This window comes from Piliocolobus tephrosceles, chromosome 2 (genome assembly GCF_002776525.5).
Source record: "Piliocolobus tephrosceles isolate RC106 chromosome 2, ASM277652v3, whole genome shotgun sequence".
Taxonomy (NCBI): Eukaryota; Metazoa; Chordata; class Mammalia; order Primates; family Cercopithecidae; genus Piliocolobus; species Piliocolobus tephrosceles.
This window is the reverse complement of record NC_045435.1, coordinates 779,687-797,168: the sequence shown is the minus strand read 5'-3', so window position 1 is coordinate 797,168 and position 17,482 is coordinate 779,687.

Genomic DNA, 17,482 nt, shown 5'->3' with positions numbered 1-17,482 from the left:
CGGCCTAGAAAAAGAAGCAAATCATCAGCTGAGAATTTAGAGGGGATTGGTAGTCTGAGGACCAAGAAGATGGTCTAAACTAGCTTTTTCTGAGAAAAGGAGAAGGAAGGATTAGAGAAATGTTGAAAATGAGATGGCCCAGCATGGACTGCATGGGGGTTGTTTTCTTTTAGCAAACTAACCCTAGTTTGCTAAGGCTGCTATAACAAAGGTCACAACTGGTTGGCTTAGACAACAGAAACTTATTCTAAAGTCTAGAAGTCCAAGATCAAGGTGCCAGCATCGTTGTTCCTAAGGCTACTCTCCTTAGCTTGTGAATAGCCATTGTATTAGTCTGTTTTCACACTGCTGATAAAGACATACCCGAGACTGGGTAATTTATAAAGAAAAAGAGGTATAATGGACTCACAGTTCCACATGGCTGGGAAGGCCTCACAATCATGGTAGAAGGTAAGGGCACGCCTTACATGGTGGCAGGCAAGAGAGAATGAGAACCAAACAAAAGGTGAAACCCCTTAGAAAACCATCAAATCTTGTGTGACTTATTCACTACCACAAGAACAGTATAGGGGAAACCATCCCCCTGATTTAATTATCTCCCAACTGGTCCCTCCCACAACATGTGGGAATTATGGGAGCTACAATTCAAGATGAGATTTGGGTAGGGACACAACAAAATCCTATCTGCCATCTTCTTCCAGTATCTTCACATGATCTCCCCTCAGTGCCTTAATTTCTTCTTCTTATAAGAACATCAGTCACTTGGATTAGGGCTCACTCTAATGCCCTCATTTCAGCTTAAGTACGGTTTTAAAAACCCTGTTTCCAAATATGGTCACATTCTGAAGTACCAGGGCTTAGGACTTAAACATATAAATTTGGGAAAGACACAATTCAGCCCATAACAAGGGGGTTAAGATGGAAAAACAAAAAGTGATGGCTAGTAAGTGAGATGCTATTATTTGAGGTTTCAGAGGTAAAGGTCTAGAGGATGGTGAAGAGAATAGGTGTCAGAGGTAAGGAAAAGGCAAAACATTTTGAAGGGAAGAGGTCAAGAACAAGGTATGAGAAGAACTGTACTCATGGCTATTGAAGTCACCAAGACAAATGACAGAAGACATGAAGGAGAAAAATGCAGTAAATCAAAATATAGTAAGTGCTAAAATGTTCCATTAGCACGTGTCTGCAGAGGGAAGGAAGGATGACAGATGACTGTGACAGGAAGGGGATCCGATGGTACAGTCAGATGGTATGAGCTTTAAGGGAACTGAGGAGATGTTGGGGAAAAGTGAGGAAAGCAAGAGAAAACCTTATTCTGGGAGAAGAAGTGAGAATCAAAGGATGTACCAGCATATCTTCAAGCCCAGAAGCACTTGGTATGCAGGGGAAAACAGAGCCACCATTTGAGAGCTCAGGGGAAGCAGTGACCTTAGGAAAAGCCACTTTTACTTAGAACGAGAAGTCAAAGGGAAATTTATGAGCAGAGATTGAAGATGGGGAGTTTTTAAATCTCAGAGACAGACACTACTAATATCATTCCCCTACTCTTTTAGCCATGGGGAAGAGAGGATTTCTCAGCCCCCTTGTGCTTAGGCAAGGTCATCTGAATATTTCTGGCACAGAAATGTGAGAAATGACATGTGTCACTTCCAGGCTGAGACAGTGAAAAACCCATAAGCAAGTTTCTCATTTCACTCTTAACCTGTTGAGGCCACCAAGAAGGCTTCATTTCCAGATGTTTTTGACAGAAGATTGTGAAACCCTTGTCATCTTCGTCTCTGGGTGACTCTGGAATACTGACTCTCTGCCAACCAGTATGGAATATAAAGTAAAAAATAAACCTTTGTTTTAAAAGGAACCAGTAGTGTTTTAGGGCACTGTGTGTATGTGTGTGTGCCTGATTTGCTACTACAGTAAAATCTAGCTTCTTCTGATTTATACACACACTGTGAATTCCAGAATGTATGGCAGAATTGTTGGGAAGGCGGGGAGACTGGAACTCATCAGAGATTGTGCACAGCTATATTAAGAAAGTGAGAATAAGGGTCTTAGGGATGGGGCATGAGTGGGAGGCTTGGGTTTTTTGCAGTAACTGAGGAAAGTGAGGATGCAGGGCTCGATGACATCCTGGAGAAAGTGACGATTGAGTGTTACTGTAGCCTCCTTCAGTGGGTCTCTTGGGCACTTTGTGGTGGAGAGATGGGGAATGTGGTCAGGAGTGAGGGGCACAGATGACGCCACAAGGAGTACCCAGAGTCCTGTGACTGGCTCCAATCACAGGACTCCAATATCCTGTCTCAGGCAAAAGGAAGATGTTACCATGATGTTAATAATTAAGGAGATTCTTACAAAACTAAGACTCCTCGGAATACATACTGGAAAATTCAAGTCTAGAAGCATATGGAATAAAGCTTCTATGTGATTTGATATCTATCAGTCATGGGGTCTCTTGAAAATAAGAAAATGTGAGAACACCATAAAAAGTTTGTTCTGTGTGTGGAGAATATAATTTTCATGCCAGGTCATCTCACAGGTAGGTCTTTTTCCACTTAAAGAGGGAAGCTTCCAGCACAAAAGACATGCTTCCATTTCACCTATAAAGTGACAAATCAACTAAGTGGGACCACAAGACTACATGAAACCAATTATCCAATGTCCAGGCCTGTTAGATGAGCCCAATAATAGGTTAGAGGGCAGACAGGTGCAGAGATAAACAGGTATAGTATCAGGCAATGCAAGGAAAGAAAACACAAAGGATACAAGAAAAAAAAAGTGGGTGATGATGAAGCAGACAAGGCTGAAATCTCAAAATGAAGGGCTAGAGTGGTGAGGAGGGAGAAGTCACAGTATTAAGACATACAGTAGCAAGGCATGGAGCAGACAGCTTCCTTCAGTGACGATGCTTGGGAGAGGAATCACAGAGTCACAAAGAATAGCATAAGAAAAGAAGCAGGAAAGTTAAGAAATTGCCATTGGGAAGTTGCAAGTCCTCCCAACCTCTACCCATTGCACAAACTCCATCCAAAGGAAAAGACTAGGAGACAGGGACCAAAAGAACATCAATGGAAACAGGGATATAATGAGGCACAACAAGGGCCATGGGCCCCAGAGAAAGGCCAAACTCCCTGAACCTTAGCTTTAATCGTCAAATGATCTTAACTTCTGTGTTCCTCAGTCGCCGCATCTGTAAAATGGCTATGACAACTGTATTCACTGCCTAGAGTTGTTGTAGGAATGAAATAAAATGGCACCTACAAAGAGACAACGACACGTATGTTATACAGAGAATGTTGTGAAGAAGAAAAATTCTCATTCCCAGAAAGCAAGACTGAAATGTTGAAGAATCCTTGGATGGCTAGAGAATATCTGCCAGTTCTCAATATGAGAAAAGATTTTTGGTCTAACTTACACTTAACCTTGTGTATTTTATGTTTCATTCAACTCCACAGTAAATTCAGTTAATAGTCTATCTACAGGGTAAATATCCTCTTCTGCTAAAAAGCGAAGTAAAGAACACTAAAATGATACTCAGAAATGGAGAATGCCTAAATTCCAGTGGACCCTAATGATCATCTGATCATTAGCCTGAAGCCCAGGGCAAAAAAACAACCTCCGATTATGCCAGCCTACTCCCCTACCTACTGACAGGAAAACTTGAATGTATGTGTTTAGGAGGCTCTTTAAACTATTGATGACTTTCCTCCTCCACCTCAAAAAAAAAAAAAAAAAAAAAAAAAAAAAAAAAAAGCACACTGTCAGTACAGACTAGATGAGGCACAAGGCAGGACCACCGGTACAGAGAGGGCTACCGTGGGACCACTCCTTAAGTCTGTACTTTTCTAGGAGGAGCAAACCCAGGTGAAGCCTCTTTAAGGCCAGGGCTGACACCTACATCTGTGAGTACAGTGGACACACAGCACCCACTACAAGCTCTCATATAAATCTGCAGCAACTCTTGGTTGATTGGTGAATTTTTTTAATGGATAATAGTTTGTGGATTATGCATAGTCCTAGAAGTTGTGCTAACTCTTTTCTATTCCTTTGGTTTAAAAACGCTTATTAAAAACTTGCTATATCCCAGGCTGTGCCTGAAATAAGGCCTGAGGTTATAAAGGCAAGAAGGTGCCATGTTAGTTTGCTAATGCTGCCATAACAAAGTGCCACAGACTGGATGGCTTAAACAACAAAAATTTATTTCCTCACATTTCTAGAGGCCAGAAGTCCAAGATGAAGGTGCCAGTAGGGGTGGTTCCTTCTGAGAAAGGAGGGTCATGGGGAAAGGATCTGATGGAGGCCTCTCTCCTTGGCTTCTAGATAACTCTCTTCCCCTTATGTTTTTCCATGTCTTCCCTCTATGTGTGCCTGCTTCCAAATTTCTTTTTCTTACAAGGACACCAGTGCATATTGGATTAGGGCCCTCCCTAATGGCCTCATTTTAACTTAATTACCCCTATGAAGACCTATCTCCAAATATGGTCAAATTTGAGGGTTAGAACTTCAAAATGTAAATTTGGGTGTTGGGGAAGCATTACAATTCAGCATATAGCAGATGCATTCCTTGTTTCAGAATGCTCATATTCAGTTGTTCACTGACATGCCCTGAGAAAGGCCTGGGAAGGCCAAAATTGTGATGCTATCCAGCACTTGCCATGACAGACTCCTACTGCCCACCAATCAGCTCACCTTTTAAATATTGAAACTGCATTCACAATAAGTTCTCTGTTAAGACAATTCTATGCTTTACTCACTAGCCCCTCTGCCAGAGAATCGGAGAGGCTCTCTATACATTCAAAATCTCTTTTTTTTTTTTTTTTTTTTGAGACAGAGTCTCGCTCTGTCGCCCAGGCTGGAGTGCAGTGGCCGGATCTCAGCTCACTGCAAGCTCCGCCTCCTGGGTTTACGCCATTCTCCTGCCTCAGCCTCCCGAGTAGCTGGGACTACAGGCGCCGCCACCTCGCCGGCTAGTTTTTGTATTTTTTTTAAGTAGAGACGGGGTTTCACCGTGTTAGCCAGGATGGTCTTGATCTCCTGACTTCGTGATCCGCCCGTCTCGGCCTCCCAAAGTGCTGGGATTACAGGCTTGAGCCACCGCGCCCAGCCACATTCAAAATCTTATAGAATTAGAACTTATTGTGGCTAAATTTTGCCAAAAGATTGCAAAGTATGTAAGAGATAAAATATTAGTGAAGAAGCCGGGCGCGGTGGCTCAAGCCTGTAATCCCAGCACTTTGGGAGGCCGAGAGGGGCGGATCACGAGGTCAGGAGATCGAGACCATCCTGGCTAACACGGTGAAACCCCGTCTCTACTAAAAAATACAAAAAACTAGCTGGGCGGGGTGGCGGGCGCCTGTAGTCCCAGCTACTCGGGAGGCTGAGGCAGGAGAATGGTGGCGTGAACCCGGGAGGCGGAGCTTGCAGTGAGCTGAGATCTGGCCACTGCACTCCAGCCCGGGCGACAGAGCGAGACTCCGTCTCAAAAAAAATAAAATAAAATAAATTTTAGTGAAGAAACCAGATGAGTCCATTCTGGAAAGACCAAGTTAGCCACGTACTATCTACACTTTTGTTTTATCTGTATCATTCTCACAACGCCAGCTTATTCTTCACAGGATTGTTCTCTGTTCTTTGTTTCCAACCGAGACTGAGTCCCCACAGCCCAGACTCTAAGAACAAAGGTCCACCTACATAAACAAATTTCCTGCTTAAACAATATGATTGCATATTCAACCAAAGACATAAATATCTTAAGATAAACTACTCCTACTCTGCTAATGCAATGAATGATATTTATACGACATTTTGAAGAGCCACTTAGCTACCAAAAAAACCATTCCATTTGTACATAGCATCCCATTTCAACAAAGCTCATAAAGTTCACTCGCTTGCTGCAGATCAGCTGCTTGTAAAGTTTAGGGTCAATATCTGCTTCTGCCTGAGCAATGTCAAAAAGGTAATGGAGGGAAACCTGGAGTCTGAACGAGGAAGTCGGCCTCATTCTTTCCTTTCATTCTCATAAATACATGCATTGAAGAGGAACTGAAGATCTATTTATTTTACAATTACAAAGGCTAACAGAGTCTTTTTAAATTGTTTTGGTCCATGAAACCTAAATTTCTAACTACTAGATACATAATGTTTACAGCTGGTTGGAGATTACTATTCTACGGTCACCTTATTATATTGTATATATCACGTGAGCAAACCAAATTGACCAACTTCCCTTTTCCCCAGCAGACTCGTCTCATTATCTTAAATATCCTGTTTCAATTAATAACATAAAGATCTTCGCAGTAACCCAAAGGAGATGTCTTTCTTTCTTTCATGAAACTATCTTTCATGCTTCTCTTCCCTATACTTTCCATATCTATTCAGTCCTCAACTTGTTTTGATACTACCATGCTCATTCAACTTTATTAGCTTACTATTACAGGCCAGGAACTGAGCTAAGCATTGGAGAAATAAAGACACTAAGAAATGGTCCCTTCTTATTTTATTTTTTAGAGACAGGGCCTCACTCTGTCTGTCACCCAGGCTAGAGTGCAGTGGTGCAATCACAGCTCACTACAACAGCAGACTCAGCTCAAGTGATCCTCCTACCTTGGCCTTCCAAGTAGCTAGGACTATTGGCGCACCACCTTCACATCTGGCCAGTGTTTTATTTTTCTACAAACAGAGTCTTGCTATGTTAACCCAGGCTGGTCTCAAACTCCTGGTCTCAAGCAATCCTCCTGCCTCAGCCTCGGCCTGGGTCTACAGGTATCAGCTACTATGCCAGGCTTAGAAATGGTCCCTTCTATCAAAAGTTCATAGCATAGTTGGAAAGGAAAGTCAATTATCATCTACAGTGACGGAGCCATGATCGAACTATATTCTGGGTGTTTGGGGAGCTCAGAAGCAATATTCTTAAACAAAGCTTTAAAGACCAAAAGAATGAGGGCTACCCTGGGGCAGACGAAGGAGGCAGGGGGCAGTGTGGAGAGGTAATTCAAAGAATATGAAAATGCACACACCCTGAGCTTGAGGAGATACTAAATTGCAGGGTGGCTGGAACAGAGTCTGAAGTGAACTAGCAAGACATAAAATTATAATAAAGCAGGGAGTGGATCATGCAGTACCTTGTGTCTGAAGTTATGAGTGATCCATTAAAGGCTTCTAAGTAATGACACAATCAGATATCTTTCCTAAAAAGCCTGCCCCTGCTGCACTGGGTAGGTTAGATTGAATGGATAAGTGTAGGAATGCTGAGAGAGGGAAATCAAATGGAAATTACTGGATAAATGCAAAAGGGAAAAAAAGAAAATTGTGTTAACCTATGGCTTCCATTCTCCCCAACATTGGCTATAAATAAGGGCTAAAAAGGGGAAAAGATTTTGGTGAAAATCAGAACATCAGTACATAAAATTGAATGTGCAATGGCTATTTCAATCAAACATTGTATTAGTTATCAAAATAGACACAGAAACACCATATTGAACAATGCTGGTCATATACCATAATGACTAAAACATGGATATTGGCATGAAACGGATCTTGGTCTAAAGCTATTATTAATACGGACTTAAGCTAAATCAATGATACTGAACCTCACTAAACCTCAGTTTCTTCATCAAACAAGTGAGATAAAAATCATATCAACCTATTAGAGTCATTGTAAGGAATAAATGGGCGAATTCATGCCCTTAGCACAGTGCCAGGCACATGGTAAGCCACCTATAAAGAGAGGCTAATTGTATACTAGTTTGTGCCTGTAATAAACCTGCAATTAAATGATGAGGAGAGTCCTGGGCTGAAACATCTGGGTCTATTATTAATAGCTATTTAAATAGTCACTTCAAATGAGTGACTTCATATCTCTGAATTTTAATTTTCTCTGATCAATGGAGACAAGATTCTTGTCCTATTTAGGTAATAAGGTTGATTTTTATATGGGAGAATATGTGCAAAAGTAGTTTGAACATTCTGAAGTGATGAATACATGTAAGGCATTATAGTCTGTCTTTGGTATATTTTATTCTGGGTAGCTCTGGCCACATGAGCTGCAGCATAGAAATAGTGCCAGAAGAACACTGGACTCAGATGAGGGGCCCTGAACTCTAGCCCCAGGAGTACCACTAACCTTGACCCAGGGCCAGTCACTTATCAGCTTAGAGCCTCTACTTTCTAGTCAACAACTTAAAGGAGTAAGTTCCACACCCTCTAAACCATTTTATTGCAGTTCCAATGGTCTAATTCCCTTATTCACTAAGACAACTTTAATGTTGAATATTCCACATTTTTCTCTAGGCCATAAACTCCACTCTAAAGAAGCAATGATAGGATTCACTATGGGTCAAGAATCTTTCTAACCCAGAGTCATTGCAATCTCACATTATTTAATTTTTCATATGCTTTAATCTGTTCTGGCATTCAGAAATGAGCAGATTAAATACAATTATCCCACCAGAACACAGTTATCAGGCTTCACCCTAATAAGGATTTATGTAACTACCCTTAATAATAATAACAAAAGATTCTAAAGTAGCTGGTAACAAAACTTGGCAAAAGACAACGAACATGGGACTTATTGTCTATTTTTTAATATTTTCCAAACAAATATGTAGTTATTTGCTATTATTCCCTGCTGTTGAAGTTTCATCTGACTGAAACAAATTGGCTTTTTCCATAGGCAATATAATCAGAAAGTTTAAAAAGGGAAAAAGCCAAGGATAGGTAATGCTATGAAAAATTATTTTTCTGGTTGAATCAGTAGGACACCAAACTCATCTATTATATTCTGAGGTTCAAGAGCCCAAACTTTAAACCCAGTGGAAAACTGGTTAAGATTTTATTGCTGTTGATATTGATGCTTATTTTGAGTTGTTTCTCTAATGAAAATCACTGTCCCTAAAAGAAAAAAGTTGCAAAAGAGTTCATTTAAAGTAGAGTTCCTGGCCACGAGTGGTGGCTCACACCTGTAACCTCAGCACTTTGGGAGGCCAATACAGGCAGATCACCTGAGGTCAAGAGTTCAAGACCAGCCTGGCCATCATGGTGAAATCCAATCTCTATTAAAAGTACAAAAAGTAGCCGGGCATGGTAGTACATACCTGTAATCCCAGCTACTTGGGAGGCTGAGGCAGGAGAATTGCTTGAACCCAGGAGGCAGAGGCTGCAGTGAGCCAATATCATGCCACTGCGCTCCAGCCTGGGTGACAGAGTGAGACTCTGTCTCAAAAAAATAAAATAAGAGAAAGTAGAGTTCCTTAACTTCAGCACGATTACATTTTGAATCAAATAAGTTTTTCCTGTAGGGGCTGTCCTGTGCCTTGCAGGATGTTAAGCAGCATCCCTGGCCTCCATCCACTAGATGCCAGCAACGCTCAACCACCCCCAGCCATGACAATCCAAATGTTTCCAGACTTTGCCTAATGTTTCCCGGGAAGACAAAATTGCTCCTTAATGTTCCCTGGGAAGACAAAATTGCTGGTTTAAAGACAGCTCATATAAATGTGCCCACTTCCAAACCTGTATCACCCCACCTGTCATTGTCACATTGAGAACATCTTTGATTGATTATAAAATGACACAAGAAGTTATGAATAGAGAAAGGAATTTTTCTTAAAATGACTCCTTCTTAGGAGGAGTGATCAAACGTGAAACCTCTAAGACAACAGCCAACACACCTCCCATTCCATGAGTTTTTATTCACAAAAAAATTTGCTAGGATTCTCAGCACCCCATGAAGGACATGAAAAGCAAGAGGTTTGAGGTACAAAAGATGGGTGTGTATGTGTGTTTCTTCTAATCTCTATCTCCTGTTTTAGTATACAGAATCTAATAGGCTCTTTTTATTTTTCTTTCCTTTTTTCTTTCTTTCTTCTTAATGATCTCTTCTTATGTGTTTTCTCTATATGCCTTGAACTTGTTCCCAAAAAACAACCTTGGAAGATAAAAGTTGTGATCAAAAAAAGTCTGGAAGGAAACACAGGAAATTATCAGAGCATTTATCTCTGGAAAGGGCAGGTTAGGTGGGTCGAGGTCACTACACTTATTTATACTGTATTATCGTCCATGCTGTTTAACCATTTTACAACTTGCATGAATTTGTTTTCAAGTTTAAAGAACTGGTTATCAAAATAAGTTTAAATTATGATCTGCATAGATAATATGTGGGGTAATATGGTTGTAAATTGTAAGACATCTGTCAACACTGATTTCCCCTATAGACAGAAGAGCAGTTACTTGAGACTGTGATTTGAAGGTTTCTAATAATGTTCCTGAATGAGAGTATAGCTACCATTGCCAGTGGTGATGCAGAGAAAATGTGATTGGCATTCAATAGATAGCAGGTGACCCTAGAGACTGCTGCATATAATACAATCCTGGGTTTCTAAATGAAGGCTGGGCAGGGAGATTCCCACTAGCTCATTACTTCTGAGAATGCAGTCCTAAATTGTTCAAAGATTCACCCTAAAGCCTTGGATTGCATTTGCTCTATTCGACAAGGACTTTCACATTATATAGAGTAACTGGATTAACTATGAGTTCATTGTGAGTCACTGACTAAAAACTATATGACATGTCAATGCAAAATAGTTGAAATACATTTTAGCTCCTGATAAATAACCAATGCATCATATATGTTTGTGTTAGTTTAGAAGATTCAACATGCATTTATTTAGGATGTCCTCAGTATCTGGCACTGTGCTGCGCACAGCGACGCAGTGGTGAACCTGATAGAGCCTGGCCCCTCCCTTGATGGAGCATACCATTAGTTGAAATGTATAGAGAATTTTAACTTTTTTTCTTTACACACTTCTGCAAAATTTTCATTTATAGTATTTATTTTCCTTTTATTATTTTAAAAGCAAAAAAGGAAGATATAATTTATTAAAATACAGCAGGGTATCCCAATTTTTCAATATAAAATCCATTTCAAAAATGCCCCTCAAAAAATTATGTGGTTAAATAAGCTTAGGAAACAGTACACATTATATAACATATATACACCTCTCTTAGAAAACTGAAATATAATTAGATCGAAGATTTTTCTCACCAGGACTTCAAGGTACTTCTTATTTCTACAGAAAGAAGAGGCAAAAAGAGAGAAGAGAGGCAAGGAGAGGCAGAGAAAAGAAAGGGAAAAGGAAGAGAAAAAAGAAAACACAGCATAGACTGTGTTAAAATTCCAAGGTTGCTGTCAAAGATATTAGGAACAGAATATATATATATATATATGTGTGTGTGTGTGTGTGTGTGTGTATATACACACACATATACATACATATATATACACATATATACATATATACACACACATGTGTCTGTGTATATATACACACATGTGTCTGTGTGTGTATATATATACACGTGTGTGTGTGTATATATATATATATAAAGCAAATAAGGAAAAAGAAGAAAAAAGAAGAACTGTGGGGAGTAGAAACACAAAGGAGTAGAAAAAGAATGAGAATGAACAGATTAATGGGTGGAGAGACAGATGAACACAGAATGATGGACAGACTGACAGGTAAGTGGGAAAAGGAGGAAGGAGAAAGGAAGATTATGGGGCAAAGAGAAGGTATTTTTTGAGTAGCTGCTTAAATGATGGATAAAGGAATGTTCTGCCTTGTAATTTACTACATAAACTATGTTTATCTCTTCAAGAATACCAATGATTAAGATCCACATTATTCTTTAAGGTGTCTGAAGTCAGAGTGGTGAGTTTGGGGAGTGCATTGACAGTCACAGGCAGGCTCCCAAGTAGGCCACCTCTGGTATTATTACATGCATCAGGGCCATTAACGCTTTGCAATTTCTTACTTCAAAGAAGCCTGTTTCGTTTCACTTAAACTATTAACAGCCTGTAGAATTTGTGATCAACACATGTTAGGAAGCACTAGTGTAGAAAGATAAAAATCTTTCTACATTTCTTTAATAACAAGAATATGATTAAAGAAAATGGATTAATGCTGACCATATAGACAGATTAGATAGGTAGATACATACATACATACACAGATTGATACAGAGATATAGACAGAAATTCTATCAGTAACTGTACTTCAAATTATTAAACATTGAACAGCCTGAAGGCAACAGCCAAACTTAGTTAACATGCCTAATAGAATTAATGATTCAAGTATGTTAAAGTCACACCCAACAACCTATCCTGTAATTGTGATACTGAAAAGCATATCTGTCATCCTCCATTATCAATTTTTTTAAACTATATAATCATTTTAAGATTCGTTTATATTAAGCTGGGTGTGGTGGCTCATGCCTGTAATCCTAGCACTTTGGAAGGCCAAGTCAGGTGGATTACTTGAGCCCAGGAGATCAAGACCAGCCTGGACAACATGGCAAAACCCTGTCTCTATAAAAGGTACAAAAAATTAGCCTGGTGTGGTGGCCTATGCCTGTAGTCCCAGCTACTCAGGAGGCTGAGGTGGGAGGATCACCTGAACCTGGGAAGGTTGAGGCTGCAATGAGCCATGATCATGCCACTGCACTCCAGCCTAGGTGACAAAGTGAGACCGTGCCTCAAATTCTTTTAAAAAATGACTAGTTTACATTAACATAATAATATTTACCTTGGTTTAATGAATGTCCATGGCATGTTTTAATGTAATACATTTATTATACTTTTGTCAATTGAAGAATCACAAGGTTCATACATTTGGAAAGGAGAGCTTTATTTCTCATAAAGGCCCACAATCTGCAGGTTGCCCATCCTACTGGCTGGGAAGCACAGTCTCCAGTAAAAGCCAAGAACAAGCACTTCGAGGAAGGGGCAAAGGAGATAGGAAATCATGCCAAGCAGGGTGGCCAAATATACATATTTAATAAGCTACAAGAGGAGTCATAAATATTTATGAAAGGAGAAACCATGCACATGCCTCTTCATAGGTCACGTGTTCAAAAAACTGGCAGCGTTAGCATAATCTGAGGGTGGAGTTGTCAGCCCTCTGCTGTTAAAAGGTGAAGCAGAGGACATGTAAACGCTTACTGCACATCTCTGCACAAGTCAGCCAAAACCGGCCTGGAGATGGTGGTCAGTTTTTAGGAAGCAACGCATTGCAAGGAAGTCTGGCCATGCCCTCCGATGACTGGCTAAAGGCCATAAAGGAATAAGGCATTCATGTCTTGTTTTCTAAAGCTGGTCTCTGCTCATTCCTTAGGAAAGAATCCTGGTTGAAGGTTAATAAGGGAGGCATATCTGACCTCCCCTCCTGTCATGGCTGGAAACACAGTTTTTAAGGTTTCTCTGGGGTCCCCTTGGCCAAGAAGCGGTCTGTTCAGTGGGTGGGGGACTTGGTAACATTTTTATTTCTTACTTTCTTATACACTGTTGGAATTATTTGTTAATATTTTACCAAAGGATTCTGTGTCTATGTTCATGAGAAATATTCCTCTATTTTTCTTAACCTGAAATGTCCTTTTCAGGTTTGGTATCAGGGATTCGCTCAAAATACAAGTTAGAGTGTTCTCTCATCCTTTCTTTTACAGAAAAAAATTGCAAAACTAAATGCTCCTGAAGTTTTCCTGTGATTAATGACAAATTCACTTTCTTTCATTCATTTGTGTTTATTCAAATCTTCTTCTTCTTCTTGCATTAGCTTTGGTAATACGTGTCTATCAAATAATTTATTCATTTTATCTAAATAGCCAAATTTACCAGCATAAGTTATTATCTCTTTTTGTGATATCTCATTTTTTATTTCCAGTATTATTCATTTGTGAGGTTTTTTTCCCCTCTTTTTCCTTTGAGCTGTCTTGCTAGGGTTTTATCAATTTTTTAATCTTTTCAAAGAACTAGCTTTTGGCTTTGTTGCTTTGTTGACTTTATTGTTTGTCCATTTTGTAATTCATTGATTTCTTCTCTTTATTAATTACTTTTTTGTTCTTACTTTGGATTTAACTTGTTTTTCTACCTTCATAAATTGGACACTTAGAATACTATTTTTAAACCTTTTGTCTTTTCTAATATAAGTATTTAACATTATACATTTTCCTCTAAGAACTGTGTTGGCTGCATTCCACAAATTTAGATAGGTTGCATATTAATTTAATTTATAATATTTTCTAATTTCAAATTCTTAAAACTATTTAAGAACTTATTCTTAAAACTGTGATTTCTTCCTAGAACAATGGGTTATTTTTAAATGTATTGCTTAATATTGTAACTCATCTACAAACAGAGGTCCCAATAACGCCTCCCCTCTCCGCGTGTGCATGCTACTCACTCCTCACATCAGGAGATGAAGATTATTTCTGTTACTCTTGACTTGGCACTAACCTTGTTAACTGGCTTGACCAACAGAATGCAACAGAAATGATGCTGTGGCAGTTCCAGGCTGAGTAGATCTAATGTATAGTTGAGCTGGGTCTAACAACTTACATTCTACAGACATGCTTGGAATGTCCCTGACGGTTAGGGAAAAGCCTTTGGAGGATGTAGCTCTGCTGGTTAATGCCAACAATAATAAAATAAGTGAATAGCATGGAGATGGAACCTCCATTCAATGCAGTCTTACATAAAAAAGTTTAGTTTCTCATAAAGACTCAATAGATATTATTTTGCTATTACATATACACAGCTTTTGGACAATAGAACCTTGTTTTGTTGGATAGATCAAAAAGCAATGGTACGGAGTGGGTTATAATACTAGGCTTGAACAGTGATCTCTGGGTAATGTATGGAATACTTGAGACAATGAATCACATTTTAGTAGGATTTGTAATGAAAATGCCATGGAAGGATACAGTCTTAGGGTCTCTGTCACACCATGTAGCTAACAGTAGTAATTGTCAGTGATTACTTCCAGAACCAATGCTGTATAAAAGCGTGGCATGCAGAAAGAGGCATACAATCCTGATATTATCTTTGGTCATAGGCTGATTTCCAACACCGTGTGCCCAGCAGAGGAAAAAGCAACTGTATAAATATTTAGATAGAAAAGAGAAAGAGAGAAATCATGTCAGCTCCTAAGCTATTCTTTCAGGTAACTTTTTTGGAAACAAATACTTGTGCTCTATTGCCTGTTCAGATACCTAGTTGCTGCTTATAGAGAAAAGGGAAAAGCAACAACAAAATGGCCTTGAAAATACCTACCGCATAAGTCAGACATGTTTGGCTTGCCTAGAAAGATTTTCAAAAGGTTTTTCTTTATTTTTAACCAAAGGAACTTTTATTTTTCTGACAGTTTTATAGGCGCTGTTGACTGAAAATGTCATCTCCAGCCCTGGCTTACATCTGACATTCACTGGAAGCCATTTCCACTTCATTTCATGGTCGTTGACAAATGAGTGGTATCTTTTGGATCCACTGTGCAGCAATGTTATTATCTCTAAGAATTCTTACCGAATTGGTGGACTGTCAATAAGTCTCTAGTAGTATCTCATCAGGTCAATGAAGCTATTAAACATAAGATTTATCTTAGACTGAAGAGCCAACTACATATTACAAATCCCCACTTGGGATAACATTTTCAAAAAAGCCTCAGTTAACCTACTCCTGAGTGTTATCCCTGCAAAATAAAGTTTAGAGCAGGTGATTCTTTTACAACCCATATTTTGGCAAACATTGAAGTATTCAAATATTGGTAAACAATTTCAAGAAAAAATTGTTAACTACTCAATATCAGAGAGTATTTGTTAAACAATACAAGGGAATCCTTTCTTCACCCTTAATATCATTTAATAAGACAAGGTACCTTGTCTGTACTGTGGCATGAGACAGTCTTGGTAGTCACGTTGATAGTGTATACAAAAGCAACAAACATTGGCTTTTTATATGCATAAATATTCAGCTTAGCAATTTTAGTAATTGCATTGTTCACTCAAAGGAAAATTTCTATTGTCTCTCTGTATATGTTTGCCTTCCTTCTGTGCCATAATTCTACAGGAGAAACTCTTAGAAACAATACAAGGCTTAAGTGTTAGAATTAAGAATTTTATTTTGCTCATTATTTCTCTTTTTGTAATTTCCCCAAATATTCCGGATATTTATTTTGATGTCTTTCCACCAGAACCCTTTAATGTTAGAGGGCACACTCTCATTTCCCAGCATTTAATAATATACTTTGATAAACATTAAAACATATTGTTATTCCAAATAACAATATATCTTAAATATAATCATAGTTTAAATCCCATTTTATCTTGTTATGAAGTTGACATTTGCAACTTTGTTTTTCAATTTTAAAAGGCCTATCCCAAGTTTGTCTATAAAATTTTAAAGTATAATCTCATGGAGCAAATGGGACATGTACATATAGTTTATTAGAATACATAGCCAGCAAGAATTTTCAGGAAAGTCCAAAGTAGTTCTTTTTCCTAAGGTAGGAAGCTCCAAACAGGTTGAAGAGTTCAGGATGATCTCATGGAGAAAATATAACTTGAAATAAGATTTGAAAATGGATACAATTTCAGGGCAATCCTCTCCAGGCCTTTTATTTTTAAATTTTGCATTGTAAAAAGATTCAAACATTCTATGAAAATATACAAGACAGGAAAGCAGGGTTCACAGGTTTTATCTGACCCTCTGCAGATTACAGTGCTCTTATTAAAACTATATACAGTTGATTCTGTTTTCTATATAATAATATCATAAGGTAAAGAGAAAATGTTCACAATTACTGGGAAAATGGAAGAAAAAGTATTATCTGTACCCAAACATATGTGTGTCCTCTGTTGGCTGACTTGTTAGTTTTCAAGGAACATCCCACTAATCTTTCATTGATCCTATTATTCAAAAAAGAAGAACTCTCTACCTAAAAGTGCACTTTGCTGAAACAAGCTTGAAATAGAAAGATCTGCATGGATGACCTCACAGAGAGGTGCAAGCTAGCCACAGGCAGAATGGAAATCTATCTTAGTAACACTGCTTCCCTTAGTTTCTGCTTCCTTATCTCATAATACTCCAAAGTTACTGACAACAGCATTTATTTCAGCACATTTAATATGCCTTTAAGTTACCACAACTTAGATGTACCATAAATGATATGAACAAAAACTACATTAGAAGTATATTTCCCTCATCCTGGAATATTATATTTGTTTTAAATGGGGTCTCTAAGAAAAAAAAAAAAAAAAAACCAGCAATCGGATATCATTTCACACCTTATCTTCCCCATGTCTTAGCTGAATAATCTGAATATATTTATTCATTCAGCACAAATATGTATTGAGCATCAGGTACCGTTGTAGGCAGCGGAGACGTGGTATGAACCAAAGAAACAAGAAACTCCCTCTTTGAATTTGCATTTCAGTAAGAGAAGAGACAGTAATCAATGTGCACAAGTGAAATACATAGCACAGCAGAAGGTATTAAGGGCTACAGAGAAAGATAAACCTGGGCCAGGTGAGTGAAGAGGCATGTTATTGTACAGGCATTGCCCAGGGAAGGTCTCATTAACAGGTTTCTGTGTGCCTAGACTGAAGAAAGGGAGCTAATGGGCTGGAGAGAGTCGGGGAAGAGTGCTCTGGTCAAAGTGGCAAC